The sequence below is a fragment of the Argiope bruennichi genome, chromosome 4 (genome assembly GCF_947563725.1).
Source record: "Argiope bruennichi chromosome 4, qqArgBrue1.1, whole genome shotgun sequence".
NCBI classification, from domain to species: Eukaryota; Metazoa; Arthropoda; class Arachnida; order Araneae; family Araneidae; genus Argiope; species Argiope bruennichi.
In genome coordinates, this window is record NC_079154.1 from 31,318,356 (window position 1) to 31,335,851 (window position 17,496).

The following is a 17,496-nucleotide window of genomic DNA, read 5'->3' on the forward strand; positions in this document are numbered from 1 at the left end:
AATTGCATTTTAGGGAAAATAATAATTTATAACTGCCCCAGAAAAAAAAATGTTTGAATTATTTTGAAATGTTTGTAAAATTAAATTTTTTAAATGTTAACTTTAAAATTTTTTTATGGTTTTAATAAATATGCAAATTTTTTGACAAAATGATTTTTTATGTAGCTAATAATATACTTCATAAGATTTTCTATGAATTTCTTTATGCTAATGATGTTTATCATTATTTTTTATTTTAAAAGATAAAAAATTCTGAAAAAAAATGTTAATTTTGACTTTGAATCTTCTAAAAATATTACTTTAAGTTTTAAAGTTAATTCTGTAGTAACATTCATAAAATATATATTTCAGAGAACTCGCAAAAAATTTCATATCCCTACTTCATTTTTTTAAAAATAGCTTTAATTTTCATAAAATAATATATATGTAAAAACACAACATGGAGAAAAATGAATTTAAAAATTTTATTAATCAATATTCTGATATGAAATCCATTCAATTTGCCTGAACCTTTTACAAAATGTTAATTAACTTATTCGAAATTGTTTAAAATTAAAGTCTGCAAAAATTTATTGAAATAAAATATTATGCCTGAGTAATGAATATATATAAAAAAGTCTACGAATCAACAATATTTCACAAATTTTAATTTAAAAAATAAATACATGTTTCCGAGTTGATTAAATGCCTATTTCTGCTACAAACATAAGTTAAGAACATATATAAAAGTAGAAGCACCTTTAATTTAATTATTTTAAATTAAAGCTGTCGAAAATTATAAATCAACGTGTGTCGAAAATTATAAACGAGCAAAAACAAAATTAAAAAAAAGCTTCTAATTTAAAATTTTCATTCTTATAAAGGAAATCGTTCGTAAACAAAATTAAGTGACTTGCTTCCTTTTAATTTAATTATACGTTTGCAAGCGACAGAAAAAAATAATAATAAACTTTTTTTCGGTTTATATTCTAGCAGACGATCTAAAAAGCTGGTGTCGCAATATTTGTTTATTCATCTATTATGTATCAAAATTTCTTTAATAACTTAATAAAAATACAAATTCAGTTCTAAAATTTCACAAGCAAATTTAGAAGATTCAATTTACTACATTAATCAATAAATTAGATTTCGATTTTATTTTTGTAGTATTGTGAAGCTAGAAAAAAAAATATGAGTACTTTCTAACAAAAATTTATAATTTCATTACTAAAAATTTATTTTTAAACTAACTTTTATCTATGAAATATTACTGTATTTTTAATTCGAAAAATTTGATTTAAATCTGAAAGACTTAATTTGTTGAGCAACTATTACCAAAGAAGAAACTATGTACCAAATTTGGTATTTGTAAATTCAAATATTTGCCCTGAAAATCTTTTGAACATATTTTCACCACAATTTTGCCAATAAGCATTGCCAAGTTAAAGAAACAAATTCGAGCCTCTAGTAGTATAACAGCTTTGTAATTATTTTGTGGAATTGCATTAGCTGTTGAATTTTGTGAATTGACGTTTCTTTATAACTTAAGTAGTATCAAGATAACCAAACTTCACTCGGAAGGATTTTTTTAATTTTTTATTTTATAAAATTATGTTTTTTTTTTTTTGAGAAAATATTTCATACAAATCACAAATTGATTACAAATGAATATTTTTCAATTTTACCTGCATATGAACTGGTCATTTAAATAAAAAAAATCATAAATGCACTTAGTTTAACATGATATTCGAATCGATTAACACAATAATTGCATTGTTGCTATTGGACGTAAGCTGAATGTATTCGTATTCGGATAATAACGCATAGAGCCATCTCTCGAAATTTTGTGGTATCAGTAGGTTGTCATCCTACGGCAACAAAAAAGCTCTGACTGTTAGTTATTAAAAAAAACTTATTTTTGTGTGTGTGAAATTACGTTTTTTTTTCAAGAAAGACTTCTATATAGATAAACTTAGTAAGCGAAACCGTATCTAAATATAAAATTTGAATCAAATTGATGGAGTCATTTCCGAGATACACGAAATAAATTTATAATGTTACGAATCTGTGATGCGGCTTCCCAGCATAGTGGGTTCCATAGGACGTCCCGGAGCTTAGCGACAAGGTTGGCGACTTTGGCGAAAAAATAGAGTATACCCGAAACATCGAGAATTTTCCCGATCCGTCCATTAGGAACCGAGATACGCCTCGAACGTTCCTGATTGGCTGAGAGGCTTCTAGCCCCACCTCCTGAGATCTATAAAAGGAGGCAGTCGTAGCTGCCAGAGGAGTCGTGAACCAGAGAGTAGTCGTAGTCGGAATCGACAGAGAAGAGTAGTCGGGATCGACGGTGAAGAACTGGTCTTCCAGGGATTAACGGAGCAGCGACGGAGTCAAGCTAGTGCTGAGCTAAGCTGTGCGCTACTGTCTGCAGTAGAATCTCGTTGAATGCTGTACGTCTCGGCTGAAGATAATCGTCTTCTGTGCTGTATATAGTTGTCATCTTTGTGCTGTTTTGCTGTGTGTCTTCGTGTAAATAAACGTCGTTGTTTCATTTTCTACTGCCGCCTGCTGATTGAGTGTTCTCCACACCAGATAACTCCCACTATCCAAACGAACCCCTCCTGAAATTTCTTAACAATATTTATACAAGAATTGGTCGTTTAAAGTTGTAAGATTAAAATATCTGTTTGCATGTCGTTCGCCTGTCTTTCCGCAATCTTACGGTATTGGATTAATTCTTTTGTTTTTCCCCACCATAAATGATTTTCATATTACTTATCATATGTTTTAAAGATAAGATGCAAGCCTATAAACATCCACACTCTTTCCGCATATGGTTCTTGTGTTTTGTATAGTTGATGTTGTAGTATTTCGTGTATTACATATCAAGTTTAACAGGCTTCTTTTTTTCTCAATAAATCCTTACGCTTGTACCATAGTAATTGACAGAGAATCTTAAAGGTTCCAAGTTCGAGAGTATTCTGTTCCAGAGAGAGAGAAAAATAAACGCGTCTATAAAACATTATTATAGTGATAGGCAATCCAAATTGGCAGGTGGGGGTCTTTCTAAAACTTTAATTCGTATATCATAATAAAAGTGTTATGTCCTTTCTTTTCGAATAATTTTTTCTTATATCGGGGTAGGTTGTGAAGGCCATGAATATTTAGATATTTTTAGGGTATCGTATATGAGCTCTTTGTGCTTCATAGTATAGGGAACAAAACCGAATGTGCATTATAGCTGAATTTTTTCAATACCAAAACCGAAATCTGATATAGAACTACAACTGTTGTTATAATATAACATACTAAATTTCATTTATTTAAATTGTAGAGTTTCTTGAGTTATCGTGTTTATATACATACAAATGTACAGAACGACAAATATTAACCCTTTGATGGATTTGGCTCATATTTTGGCAGGTTAAGTATTAAAACCGAGTTTCAAATTTTATCTATTCTTTCATGTATTTTAATTACTGTGATATGTATATATATACGGACAGACAAACTTCTCGTAAAAGAATTTTGTTCAAAATTTGAGAGAAATTTACAAATTTAGTGTAAAATATCATACTGAATTTCACCCATCTAGCTCAAAGATTTTCTGAGTTGTTCTATTTACAGAAGGCATAATTCCAAAAATATGTTTTTCGCACTCAGATTCATGGGTATCTGAAGTGAAGCGATTCGACAAAATCTCGATTTCGAATTTGTTGACTATTACAATATCTTTGTATGTGTATACAAAAATAAGAGATGAATCAGTTTTTCAATTTCATCTATTTTAAAATCATGGAACAAATCTGGCTTAAGTAGAGGTGTTGGCTTGTTTATAGGAAAAGAGAAGATGAAGGTTTATTTCGTTATGTAAAGGAACGTGGCGACATCAGAATTTCCGAAAGGGAGTTTGCATTTGGGCTAGATTAAACCTTCCACTAATGTTCCGATAGAACCATTCGTAGATATTCTAAACTGGTAGATCGGTTTCTTTTTCAAATGAAGGGTAAAGGATGTAAAGTAAAAACATCCTTGGTGATAACACATTTTCCTGTTGCATCCCTTGTTTGAAACATAAATCGGTCAGTCAGGATAGAATTTGGTTGGGCCGAGTCAGTAGCGAAAGGGTTAAAACATAACATAACATAACACCATCCTGTACCCCCGGTGCCTATAACCAGTAGGATGAGCCCAAGATAAAAAGAAGAGAAAAAAGACAACAGACCATCCAGGGTTCTCCAGAGAGAATCCCATCGGTGTCAAATCCTACACGACTGTATTCAATTTTTTGGTGAAGTAATAACTAAATGAAGGGAATACTTAAGAATACTTAAACAAATGGTGACTATGGGTTGAACTTGCAGGGAAATGAGATTACTAACTGAAAAGGAAAAAAATGATAAATTACATTCAGAACATCTGTATGACATGTATAAGCATATAAACAAACACTGAAGAGTCAGAAATCTGTAGCGTCCGTCTGCAGTCCTGTGGTTTTGATTACTGCACTTTTGAAGTTATAATTTCGGCTGATTTTGACAAGTGGTATTTTGGTCTCAGCTATAGTGTAGTCTTGAACAGGTCTTGGTATTTATGAATATGTTTTACTATGGAGTGGATCTTGCCGCGTGAAAGGGTATTCGATGCAACTCTCCTGTACCATTCTTCCTAGAGACTTGTTTCTGGCTTTCTCATGTGCCATGAGGGTTAAAACATAGAAGATAATTTTTTAATTACAGCCAATCACCTCGTTATCACAGAACTAAGCCGTATAAACAGGGAATATTGTGACTGGCTGTTATATTCCAGTCCAACCTTTGCAACAACTTTAAGAGAACATCTAAGATATGAGAGGAATGGTAAATAGAATGTAAAGGAGAAAAACATTTTTTCCCCAGATATTCAGTTGAAGTGAGACTTCTTGTTGAATATTTGACTAAAATCGCCTTTTCTTTCATACTCTCAATTCATTTACCACCCTTTCATCATTTTCTTTTTTTAAAGATTAAGTGGTATTTTGATATTTCATTGTGGTGTTGCTTTCTGTTTGATTCCGCTGCCTTCTTCGTCAGTTTGACGGCTTTCTCATTTTCCTCTTAATCAGCCAGGACATTTGGATGCGCTTTATGCTAGATTTGATTTTTGCAATGGTCTTCGTACGAAACACTCTCTGCTCGACAATGTAACTCGTTTTAGGCTTCGTAGCATCATTAAGAAAACGGAGTATTCATCTTGGACATTTTTTTTCGATCAATTTTGTCATTTTCTTGCATATTTACAATTTGAATCAAGATTATACATAGTAGATTTCATTTATCTAAGTAGATATATTTTTAAATGTTCGGATTCGTATATAAATCAGATGACAAATCGATAGATATTTCATTGACTGATAGTGTTTAAAATTTATTACACATTTCAACTCTGATAGTAAAACGAAATTTTATTTGTACATGTTTATTTTTATTCACGAAAAATGTAAATCGTCGCTTACCATCTTGTCGAAATCCTGGCATTTTATGTATATTAGAATTTTGAAATGTTAGCTTAATCTGGAAATCGTTTTAAAGCCATTATTTTGACGATATTTTGTAGTCTAAAAGTCTCAAAATCTTTTCTAAAATCCCACATCTATATCCTGGAATGCAATAACATCCGCGAAATCTTGGCATTTTATATAGATGGCGCTCGGCACTCTTCGTGTAATCTTAAAGGCGTTGTAGCTCTGTCAATGGAACTACTTGCGATTTTTCTTCATATTTATATATCATATTTACATGCACACGGTTGACAAAATTCTGGTTGAACGAATTTCATCCAAAGTATCATTGGTCAACAAATTTGCATTTCAGACCTAATTCTTAACTTAAACTTAACTTTCATTGACAAATATAATTCCAAAAATGTGATTTTCGAACTCAAAAAGTTCGAACAAAAACTCATATTTTTCGTATAAGAAAAAATAAAAATGCTTGTTTAGGACTCAGTGTTTGTTTAGTTTATGTTAGCCATATTAACTTCCCCTTTGGAAGCACTATAAATTATTGCTTACTACTTTGGAATGGATTTTAATTTTGAACCCTAACTGAATGACGAAAATGAAATTAGTGCTAGCACCTCATTCTCCAAACTTCCTTAAAAAATACAACAGATCGGTGTTTGCTGCTTGACGTCAGATTTACCATACACCAAGCCCACATACACGGCGGAAATTTAGTGGAATGGGTTTGGAATTTGTAGTCCTTGAGCCCCGAAATCTAGACCTCACCTTTAGGTCACTACGGTTATTCGAACACAAAAAGGTTTAACACCGATATTCAAAATCATAGAATTGAATTGTTTGAAGGTAACAATACTTTCTTTCTTAAAATTTGTATAAAAGAAAATAAGAAAAATAATCTAAATATTTTTGATTACAATTCAGACAAGATATGATTCCCTGAACATAGCTTTGTGATAAAATAAGTCGGGTTTGATTCAGCCACAAATTGATTAACTGCCTACTTAACTACAATTTCTCCACAAATTCTTCCACAAAACTTCCAACCACCAAAACCGAATCATTTCATCCCTTGAAAAATATTTATCGCCCAAAACCAAAAACCCAACCAAAAACTCCCTTAGATTTAACGATGAAACGCACGGAAGCGCAAATCAACATCACCCAATTTCAATAAAACTTTGTTGCTCTTCATCCGTTTAGCGCTCCCTGGTGTTGAAATCCGGCACACACGAAGCGAATAGTTTTGTCCGGATCCCAGCAGTTTGCTCATCGCTATTCATCCAACACTCCCGGATTAAAGAGAGCCGGACACAAAGGAAAACACCGCCGATCCTGAGTTTCCTACCCACCGAGTTTAATAGTTTCCTGCGTTTTTTGGATGGTGTCTAGGTTTCAAGGGAATATACTTTTATTAGTGTGAGATTTTCGTTTTCTACAAGTCTTCAATCAGTACTTTGGATTACTTTTTTAAAAAGTTGTTAGAATGTATTTGTTGTTGGTTCTCGGATTGCTATGTAGGGGGATTTTTTCTGAAGCTTATAATACATCAGGTAAGTTGATTTTAAGTAGTTGGTAGTGTTTTTTTTTAAATATTTTTTTAATTGTAAATAAGGCTTTTATTTTAATTTTTTACTTTCCAGAATCTATTTTTTTTGAAAAATTCGTTTGATGTCATATTAAGTTTTAACTGTTTCGAATAAAAACTATTAATTTTTATTTAAAACATTTTTTTCTTTAGTTTTAAATTGTTAATTACGAAAAGTATAAAAAGAAAATATGAAAACTTACAAAAATTGATTAGAAATTTGATGATAAAATAATAAATAAATTAGATATTATGTAATGATTGAAATATAAAAAAATGACAAGTAAAAAATATAAAAAGCTGATGAATAAAATAATTTCAATTTAAATAAATTGTGCCATAGATGTTATTACGAAACTACAACGAGTTTTAAAAATGTTTTTAAAAATACTTAACATTTTCCTAACATTTTTTAAATAGGAAAATAAAATTTTTATACACTTTTTTTTCTACTTTCAAATGGATAAAACAATTTGAAAGAAATTTTATCACCTATAATTTCAAACCCAAATTGTACGTTGTTTTTTAATTCTTTTTGTGATAGAATTTTTAAATTTTCAATCTTGTGTTTGATTATACTTTATTCATTGATATAAATCTTTAATAATTTCAAAGAAAAGAAAAAGAAAGACTGAGATTTTTATTCAAAATTTTTTAAAGAAACTGTGATCAATTTTAATTTGAAAAATATGTAATAAATTTTTAAAGAAGATAAATATCCAAGTCTAATCAGAACAAAAAATATTTTGTTTTCTTGTTTTAAGGAGAAAAATTAAAATGCAATGAAATGAATTGAAATGGTTTTCTTTTTAAATTAAGAGAAACATTTGAAATGAAATCATCTTTATTAATCATATATTCCAATGACATAGCAAGATATTAATGATTCTTTTGTTTTATACATTTTTTAACATATTTTACAAAATACAAACTCGACTTTTATCTAGAAATAATAAAAAAATTCTTAATTTGAAATTTTTTTAGACTATTCTAAAGTGAATATTGCTTTTCACTGAAGATTGTATCACACTTAGTAAAAATATATTATATGAATTATTATTATATTTGAAATTGAAGTTGATATAAATGAAACTGTTACTTTCGATTAAATAACTTAAATTTGAAGATTCTTCAGTTTAGAATTCTTTATCAATATTATTTTGAGAACATTTTATTTTTTAGCATATCTTCATATTAAAGTCGTTTGCCAGAATTTCATGAATAATTCCCGATATACAAACGATTTTTATATTAACAGAACTTTATTTCCTACTTTTATCAACAGAAAGATCAATATTTAAAAAAAGAAACTATTTTTTTTTTGTTTTCTATTTGTTCATTTTTGTCTTTAATTTTATTATTTAGTTTAATTCAAAATTAATATCCATTTATATGTTTTAATAAGAAGAATAATTAATCAAGAAAATCAGCGTATTTAGACATCAGCATTAAAAGCTTAAAAATGGAGAAATACATAATTATTTTACTTAATAAGATATAAAAAATAATGCTTTTGTTCATATTTTTATTTTATATTGTTTACGAAAAAAAGTCAGGAGAGAATATTAAATGTTTTATTTTAAATTCTAAATTTTAATTAAATAAATTCAGTGAATTTTTGTTTAAAAATATTTTATCTTAATATAGTCCAAATTTTATATAAAATTTATTTCTGTTATTATCGTCAAATTTTAAATTTAAATGTATTTGATGAAATTGTATTGTTTGAATTGTTGTGGTTTACATTTCATGTAAATTATTGTCTTTTACAGAATTTTGAATTAAAATTGAGGAAAAGCTGATAAATATTACTATTAAAAACAACTGTATAAAGTATATTTTATGATAGTACACAAACTACCAACATGGCAGATTTTGAATCAAAATTTATCAATTCTGGAAATGACGAAATTATAGTACTTGAATATGTATTAAAAAATAATTATTTAACATTATTATGTGTCCACAGAATGATAAATGTAAATTTATTATTGGTCATAATATTTTTTATGCTAATTCTGAGCGATCATCAGTGAATCTTACACTTTAGTGTTCTGTTAATTCCCATCAAGTATTTTTGACTCCGTATCAATGAAATTTCAAGTTTATCTGACACTAAAAGCTTGGAAAAACCGCACCACTGTTGAATGACTTAGCTTTTAGTATTTCCACTCATTTTAAAGATACAGAAATATCTTCTCATCTAGAAGATCTGGTTTTTCATGTAAAGGTTTCATTCCACTTAATAGCATTGTAGTTGTATTGAATATAAATTATTCTCAAATAAACTAGAAAATTATATTATTAGGAATTTAACTGTAAATAGTAAGATATCGCATAGCTTTCAATATATTGCTTACTGAAATTATCACCAATTGTAATTAATTGATATTAATTGAATATCAATTTTCTGAATTTTCATTTCTTTTTTTTTTATAAAAAATTGCTAGGAAATTATATTACAAATTCTAAGCTAGGATTAGTAATATTATATATTTCCTAGTATTAAGCTAGCTATTTAATTCTAAGGTATTATCGAAAAATTCTTAATTTTGAAATATATTCAATCTGCATATAAACTATGTTATCTTCTTTTCATACAGACATTATATTTCAACTTATATGTATAACCATTGAGATAAACGTAAAGTATTATATGCTAATGCACTCAAAATTTTCCTGAGTTTATATTATTACGGAATTTATATAGTGGAATCTATTTGCGTATTCCTTACAAATTACTCCCGGCAACTGTGCATTTCTTTCATCAGTCATACAATGATATAAATGCAGATTATAATATTTGTTTTGCCATAATTTCCAATTCCTTCATCACTGTACTTCTTCGGAACTTGAGAATCGTTGACAATTTTAGAAAAAGTTTTCATTTGAGGAAAAAGTCATATGGAATAAGATTATAGGAAATAATTAGTTATATATATACAATAATACGATGATGTGATGAACAAATTATTCCAAGAAGATAAGAGAAACCCTAAAGATTATATTATAAAAGTAGGAGTGAAAATTTAAAAAAAAAAGTATTGACTGTAAAATGAAAAATGCATAGGAGTGAAAATAAAAAAAATAAATATTGACAACTAATTTGACACCAAAATGAATCAGTACACTCGTGCATTTGCACGATGGAGTGCCAAAGACTCGGCCTTTTTTTAATGGAAAGTTTTGAATATCTGCTAACACATATGTTGAACGTATCTGACGTATGAAACCGATACTGCTTATTCGATCATAAAACATTTTAGTACGATAGATACAAAAGATGTTTTACAATATCTCCACGATGCTGTTCACTATTTTGAATGCCGAGAAATATCGTGGAGATATCTTAACTATGGTTTTAAGTAATTTCTGCTAACAGGTTCACATGTCCCGTAGATTAAAAAAAATTTAAAAAAACTCTATGAATGGATTAGTATATCTATAAGACGCATTAAACCATAGCAAGTAGTTTAAAATATTCAAATAAACCTCCGAATCAAAATGTGTGAGGTCGTTTTAATAACTTTTTGATGAAGACGAATTCTAACTATTATTTTACGAACTTCTTTTTTATCGACATATTTAATATTGCTACTTTTCAGAGATAAATCCAGTTACGGCAATGTATAAAACTAACATAACCTATTCCAGAAAACCAATAGAACGAGCACATTCAAATAACAAAATAACATTTTATTTCGTTCTTGATAAGATTAAGCATTAAGCTAATAGTGGCAATTCAGTTGATGGTCACTCAAATGACATGATCTTAGGAAACTTTTTGGGATTCCTAGATAAGTATTGTATGCAGACAATAGCTCTAAATTGTGGACGAACAATTATTACGACGCAAAATATATTCGTCTGCATATGAAGCCATTATGCAGGAGAGGGTCATTATACAGATAATCTTAATAATAAATCCCCAAGAACTAGACATATATAGAACGTCTTCAGTTTAATTTGCTAGCACATAAAAGAGAGGATTTTGTTGACCAAGCTAAACTGTTATAACGCTTTACAGACTTAATCCTACTAGGTGAAAGGTTTTAGAACTGGTAAATCCTTTAAATAGTGCAAAAATTATTTATAAGCTAGAATTTAATATTAATATGGTTTTGCTAACAATTTTCTTTTGGTAAATTATATCTAAAGTCTTATAAATATTAAGAAAACTTACCAAATATTATCCACAAGTATTATATAATTTTTCAAATATTTTCCACAAGTATTTTAACAGTAGCTATTGATATTTATGATTTTATTGGAACTATTTTGAATAAATTAAAGAACTGGGTCCAAAGTTAAAGAATGATGCCTCACTAAGGACTATTAATAAATAAATTAATTTGTTGAGAATATTTAAGCCATCATTGAAATAATATTGAGGAGTTAAACATTTTGAGCTCTTAAATGATTGGATTTAGTCTGATTAAGGCATCAATTTATATGAAAGTAAGTACAGGTTTTCATAGTAAATACAAAATCTGTAAATGACTGTAATTTACCAATTTTCTCAAACTTTATATTTTAACAACTGCAAATCATCAAATTTTTTCTATTATTTTAGATGTTTGATACTTTTTAGAGTTATTTTTAACAATTTGAGTAAAAAAAATTTATCTTCTATTGTCAGCTGTAAAAATGAAATTCAATACAAATTTTCAAAATATGATCGTTGCCAAAAAAAAATTGAGCATGCATTAAAATAAGAATCAAATACAATTTATACAATGAAATGTAGTAATATTTTATTCTCTGAAACCATTATGATAGATAAGAGTATATGAATTTTATAATAAAGATGACAAATTTATAATAAAATTAAGTTTTATATAATTTTATAATAAAATTAATAACTCTATATCAATTTATAAGAAATGATTCCCTTTCTTAGAAATTATTTAATGTGGATTAATTTTCTTTTTAGAAATGGATTGAAAAATAAATTAAAAGAAAAATCTGAATTGTTAAAAAACAGCATAGAAAAACGAAAATAAAACCAATTACAATTCACTTAATTTCATGTAATTTTTTTTCTAGACTTAAATTGCCGTAAAATGAGATAATATTATCTTTAAAATAGCCATTAAATAATTTTTACTAAGATATTTTTTTATAAAGTAAAACATCTTGGATTAATATGGTTATTTGTAATTCGAAAGAAAATTGTGATTATTGAGGTTGGTTGGTTGGTTGGTTTTTTTGACTCAAGAGCCATTTTTGGCCAAGCTGCGCGAACTGTGATTATTGTGACAAAGGCAAAAATAAAGAGAAAAAAAATCACAACTAATAGTACTGCTGAAAAAATTTAAATTTTTTAAATTTTTTTTTTATTTTTAAACTTAAATTTTTTTAGAACATCTTTATTTAAAAGCAATTTATTCAGATAAAAAAAATCAACCAATTCCGCATTTTTCTAAAATTTTATTTCAATTAATCCTTTAAGTGGCAAAAGATGGAAAAGTTGTATTACAAATTTTTTTTATTCTAGTTTCTTCCGTAACCATTATTTAACAACGGTACTAATAACACTAATTTAGTAATATCTACAAGCTTTGCTGAACTATCCATTTCTTTTTATTTTTTATTTATTTATTTATTTATTTTGCTTGTCGTATTCAAGAATAATTTTTTCTCCATGAAGAATGAAGGAAAGAATCTATTAATTAATTATTATTGACTATTGTTAAAAATAATATTTTATTCGGTGTAAATAAAAAACTATTACTTACACCTAGTAAAATATATAAACTATTATTTTCTACGAGTAATGTTTTCTATGAAAACATTATTTTCTCCGAGTAAAATAATGTTTTCGGGATTTCTCTCAAAATTGTAATGATACTGGGCTCGTCAAACTATCGGTATTGATATTTCTAGGTTAGTTTTAATATGAAATAAAAATGGACAAAATCGGACTGGTGAATGGAGCTAGGGATTTGGTTCCTTGGTTTCTTCTAATTTTTTAATAAACAAAAAAGTTAAAATTTCAAAGAAGTTTATTTTTGTTGAAATGAAGATTTCAGTTGTTTGATTAAAAGTTAATAGCCCCGGGAAATATATTCTAGTTGATTGTACAGAGAACGTCCAGTGCACACAAAGTAATTCCTGTTTGTCGAACTGTTAAAGAATTGCCTAATCTTGGCAGCATTCCATCGGCTTCAGAAAGAATTCGAACATACGAAAGTGGTTGACAAAGATGAATAGAGGAATGTTATCACCAAGGCAAGTGGTTTCGAAAGATCGGATTTAATTATGACTTGCATAAAGCCTATACAGTTTAACTTTCACATAGAATTCTCTAGTTATTGTGAATGCCATTTTACAGTAGAATTATTTAATAAAAAAATTCTAGTTACAAGAATCATTTGAAAATTTCCATGCGGTAATAACATTATGCAGAAAACATCGATTCTGAAATTGTGGGATGGGAATTTATACAAATGGAATGAAGATATGAAAGGAAAAGACAAGAAATTTGAATAATTGGGATTTTACAACGTGTGTACATTCTGTTATTAAAAACATTGAAAAACGGTGATTGATTGTGATGCTACGTGATGCTTATAATATAATTTTCTGATATTATGATCAAATATTCATTTGAAGCCCGTTTAAACATAGCATCACAACTTTGTAATAAATTTGCTCTTCACAAGATATGAAAACAAATTAAGAACCGAACCGCACCAATTATGGTTATCCTTAGAGTTAAATTTAGTTTTAATTAATACTTCATTCTATTCGGACAAATTCATCTTACTAAATTGTCTAGAATTATTTATATTTTTTGTGAATCTTGTCGATTTTTTTAGCTTGCAATTGTATGTTGGAATCTTTTTGCAACACCATCTTTAAGCGAAATTTTAACCTCTTAATCGTCGTGTCAGTGTGTTATGCGCAAGTCGAATGATTTTGTCTCTAATTTATAAGCTATCCCACTGTCGGGGGGGGGGTACCTCAGAACTGCGGATGAGTAGCTTCCGGTATGGTGCATGGTTCTAGCCACTTTTGTGGATACAGAAAAGGGTGGTTCGCCTGCCTCCTATCGATGACGGGACGTACTTCCCAAGGGAAGGATTGTACCGTGATGGCCCTTAGGACTCAACTACAGTTCCCACCAGTGTTGCTAATGCGCCAGTGAGGTCATTCAGTTTTCCGTGTGCCATCGGATGGGTCGGAGTAGTGGCTATAGGTTTACTAATTTATAAACGTATATTAAATACTTCTAAAACACAATAATCAAACAAATAATTTACATATAATCCAAAAAAAACACACAACAAAACTGAGTATTCTGTGGATTCTTAATTACATTTCGTTTTCGAAATGGAATGTGCCATGTAATTAGATTATGACAACGAAAAAATTAAAGAGTTTTAAGCCTCTGCTATTTAGAACACTACTTTTCATAAGCTCCAAGCGTTCCGAAAAATTAATTGTTGTTTCCTGCCAATGAATTTTTGTGCTTCAAACAATTTATATTTCATAATAAATGTTAGGCTCTTCTATGTGTATGATGTATTTTTCTTTGGTTACAGACGCTAAGGTTTAAGGTTTACTTCCATTTTCGTTCTAATTTCATTTCATTCCTGATAACTTTTGAAATCAACTTTTGTTAGGACCCCGATATATTTCAGTTTTCAAGATTGTATACTGATTAAGAAAATAATTAATTTCATCTGCGCAAAGATAAATCCTAGAAATAATGAGTGGGAGTTCGCTCTCTTCGGATTTGTATTAGTAATACACATCTTTCTTTTTAAAATGTGAGGATGTTATATAATTGCCACTATGAAAGATTGAAATCGAGAAAATATCGCCATTCTTCGGCGAATGTTAGCATTTACAAAATCTCATTCGACATGCACCAGAGAATGCAGACATTTTCCTTAATTGTGAACTTTTCGGGCATTAAATTTAAAAACGAATGTAACTACAATTTTAAAAGCAAGACCTATACATAAGAAAAATGCAATGTTAGAATAAGAACAATGTGGGGACACTTGGGGAATGCCTGGCCCGGGAGGACGTGCATGGGTTGTCTAATAAACTAATCTTTTTATTTCATCTTATACTTGATAGATACAGAAATGGATCTGTCCTCTTACAGCCTCTTTTAAAGCCATATTTTCTTGTGCTCTTCAAAATATGGCTATAAAATGAAAAATGATGGATAATTTCTGTTGAATGTGATGATCAAGTGTAGCTGAAACCCTGGAGTAACAGGTTTTTGAATTTTATTCCAAAATTCTTTAGCATCTTAGAAGTTTTTGACTTTCTGAAGTGTAGTTGTGGCAGAAACGCCCACTTGTTTGGGTAGCCATTTTGTTGTTTGTTTACTATTTTAGAAACTGCTATCGATATCCGCGTTCAGTGCATGAACTATTTGCAGGACTCGGATATTGTCCTTCTGTATCTAAAGATTTATTTATTGTGCAGACTCTTATTTTGTGAATTTTTACCAATTATAAATTCCAATTTATGGAAAGTGTCCATAAATGTGTTGAATATTAGTTGACAACAAAATTGTTTGGAAAATATCAGTTCTCTTTAGTGCATCTAATTAGAAGAAATTCTTGTTACGCTTTAGATTGTTTTTTTTAGTGCAAAAAAAAATTATTGAGATTTTATTTGGACAGTTTTTTACATTCTTTTTTTTTAATGATTCAAATTTAAAATTGGGAAAGCTTTCCAAACATTTCGTTAAAAGCTTGCTTAAGCTTTACTCTCTGTTGCACTAGAAATTTAGACTTTGTGGAGGGAAAAAAAAAATGGAATCAGACATAAACAAGACGGATAGGGAACACTTTGCTGATGATAGCGATATTCTAACTGATGATGAGAATTTATTTTATTTGCCAAAAGGAGCAGGAATGATAATCCCCGATACACCAACTCCAATTAAAGGATTTAAAGGATTGACATATAAAGACTTTAAAAAATCGTCGGATTCTGATTCAAATGAGATAATTGAACCGTCAATGCAGACGGACAGCAAAATACAAATGGCCACAAAACGGAAAAAGATAAATGTAAAAATGAAAACAGGGGAAAATCTCCCCAAAGATAAAAGACCGTGCATTCCTCGTAAAAGCAAAGAGAAAGAAAGAAATGATGGTATTGCAAATGCTAAAAAGGCAAAGAATGTGGATACAAGTGAAAACGAAATACCAGAGGAAAATAAGCAACCCTTTGGACCATATTGGAATGGGAATTGGGAATATTGGAAACATTTGAAAATATTATCATTAAATATAGGATTGAAGGTAAAGCGGCTGAAGAATTGAGAGACTTATTTTTGAATGTTTTGTCAAATTCTTCAGCAACCAAAATGAATTCAACAGATGATAATCATGGACCAACATTCGCAAATGTGGTGAAAAATCTTAACAGTGATGGCATAGTGGGAAAAAAAATTCCATTAAAACCAGGTTTAACGTTTATTAAAAGGATCCAAGCCTCTAAAAAGCTGTTAGGGGAAGAAAGGAATCAAATTCAACAAAAAATAATTAACGCGAAGGAAAACGATAATAAAACAACACCATTGCTAAGACCTAAAGCAAACCTGCCTACACTGGTGGTTAGGCCAATTACAGAGACAATAGACTCATCGATTAAAATGAGAAAGACATTAGAAGCGAATATCAGCCCAAAGGGGATGGAAATTAAAATTATGGGTTTGAAGCCAGCAATGGGAAATGGAGTTCTGATTCAAGTTGAAACACCGGAAATGGTAACAAAGTTAAAAGATGCTATTAACAGTCATACAAATTTGCAAAATGTATGCAAGGCCACTACTCCACAGATAAGAATGCCTCAAATCATTATATATGATGTGGAAAAGAGTGAGAGACCCAGGGAGGAGGAGGAATTGGATTTTCTCAATCAGATCAAGCTAAGCAATGACATAGTAGGGAATATGCGGGTTCTATTTAGGAAAAAAGGAAGAGGTAGCTCGTTTCATCGGGTTATAAGTTTGGACCCGAAAGCGTTCCGAACAATTAAAGATAAAGCAAGATTACAGTGCGGTTTCGGATCGTATATATTTAGAGAATTTGTGGAACCTCTTAGATGTTTCAAATGTCTCAAATTTGGGCATGTTCGATCTAAATGCATGCAAAAAGAAGATAGCTGCTCCAAGTGCTTGGAAATGCATAACTATAAAAATTGCACAAAGCAAAATCCAGAATGCAGAAACTGTAAAGAGTATCGGAAAAAAACAAAAATTATGATTCGAACGGATCATATTGCAACATCGGAGCATTGCCCTGTATTTATCAGGGAGAGAGATCAGTTGATTAAACAGACGAATTATGAATAATAAGCCTTTCAATGATAATTCTTGGCGTGTTATTCAACATAATATAGGTCGGGGTAAATATGCGACAAAGGAACTTCCAAATTTGTTTGGGGACAA

The 17,496-nt window shown here is 29.4% G+C and overlaps 1 protein-coding gene across 1 annotated transcript in view; it reads left to right on the forward strand.

Moving 5' to 3' along the window:
* Window positions 1-6,997: 6,997 nt before the first annotated feature.
* LOC129966920 (neuronal acetylcholine receptor subunit alpha-10-like) overlaps window positions 6,998-17,496 on the forward strand; it is a 640,729-nt gene continuing 630,230 nt past the window's right edge. Inside the window, exon 1 of the mRNA XM_056081538.1 lies at window positions 6,998-7,035. The gene's annotated coding sequence lies outside the window, so the exon portion shown is untranslated. The remainder of the gene's footprint in view (window positions 7,036-17,496) is intronic.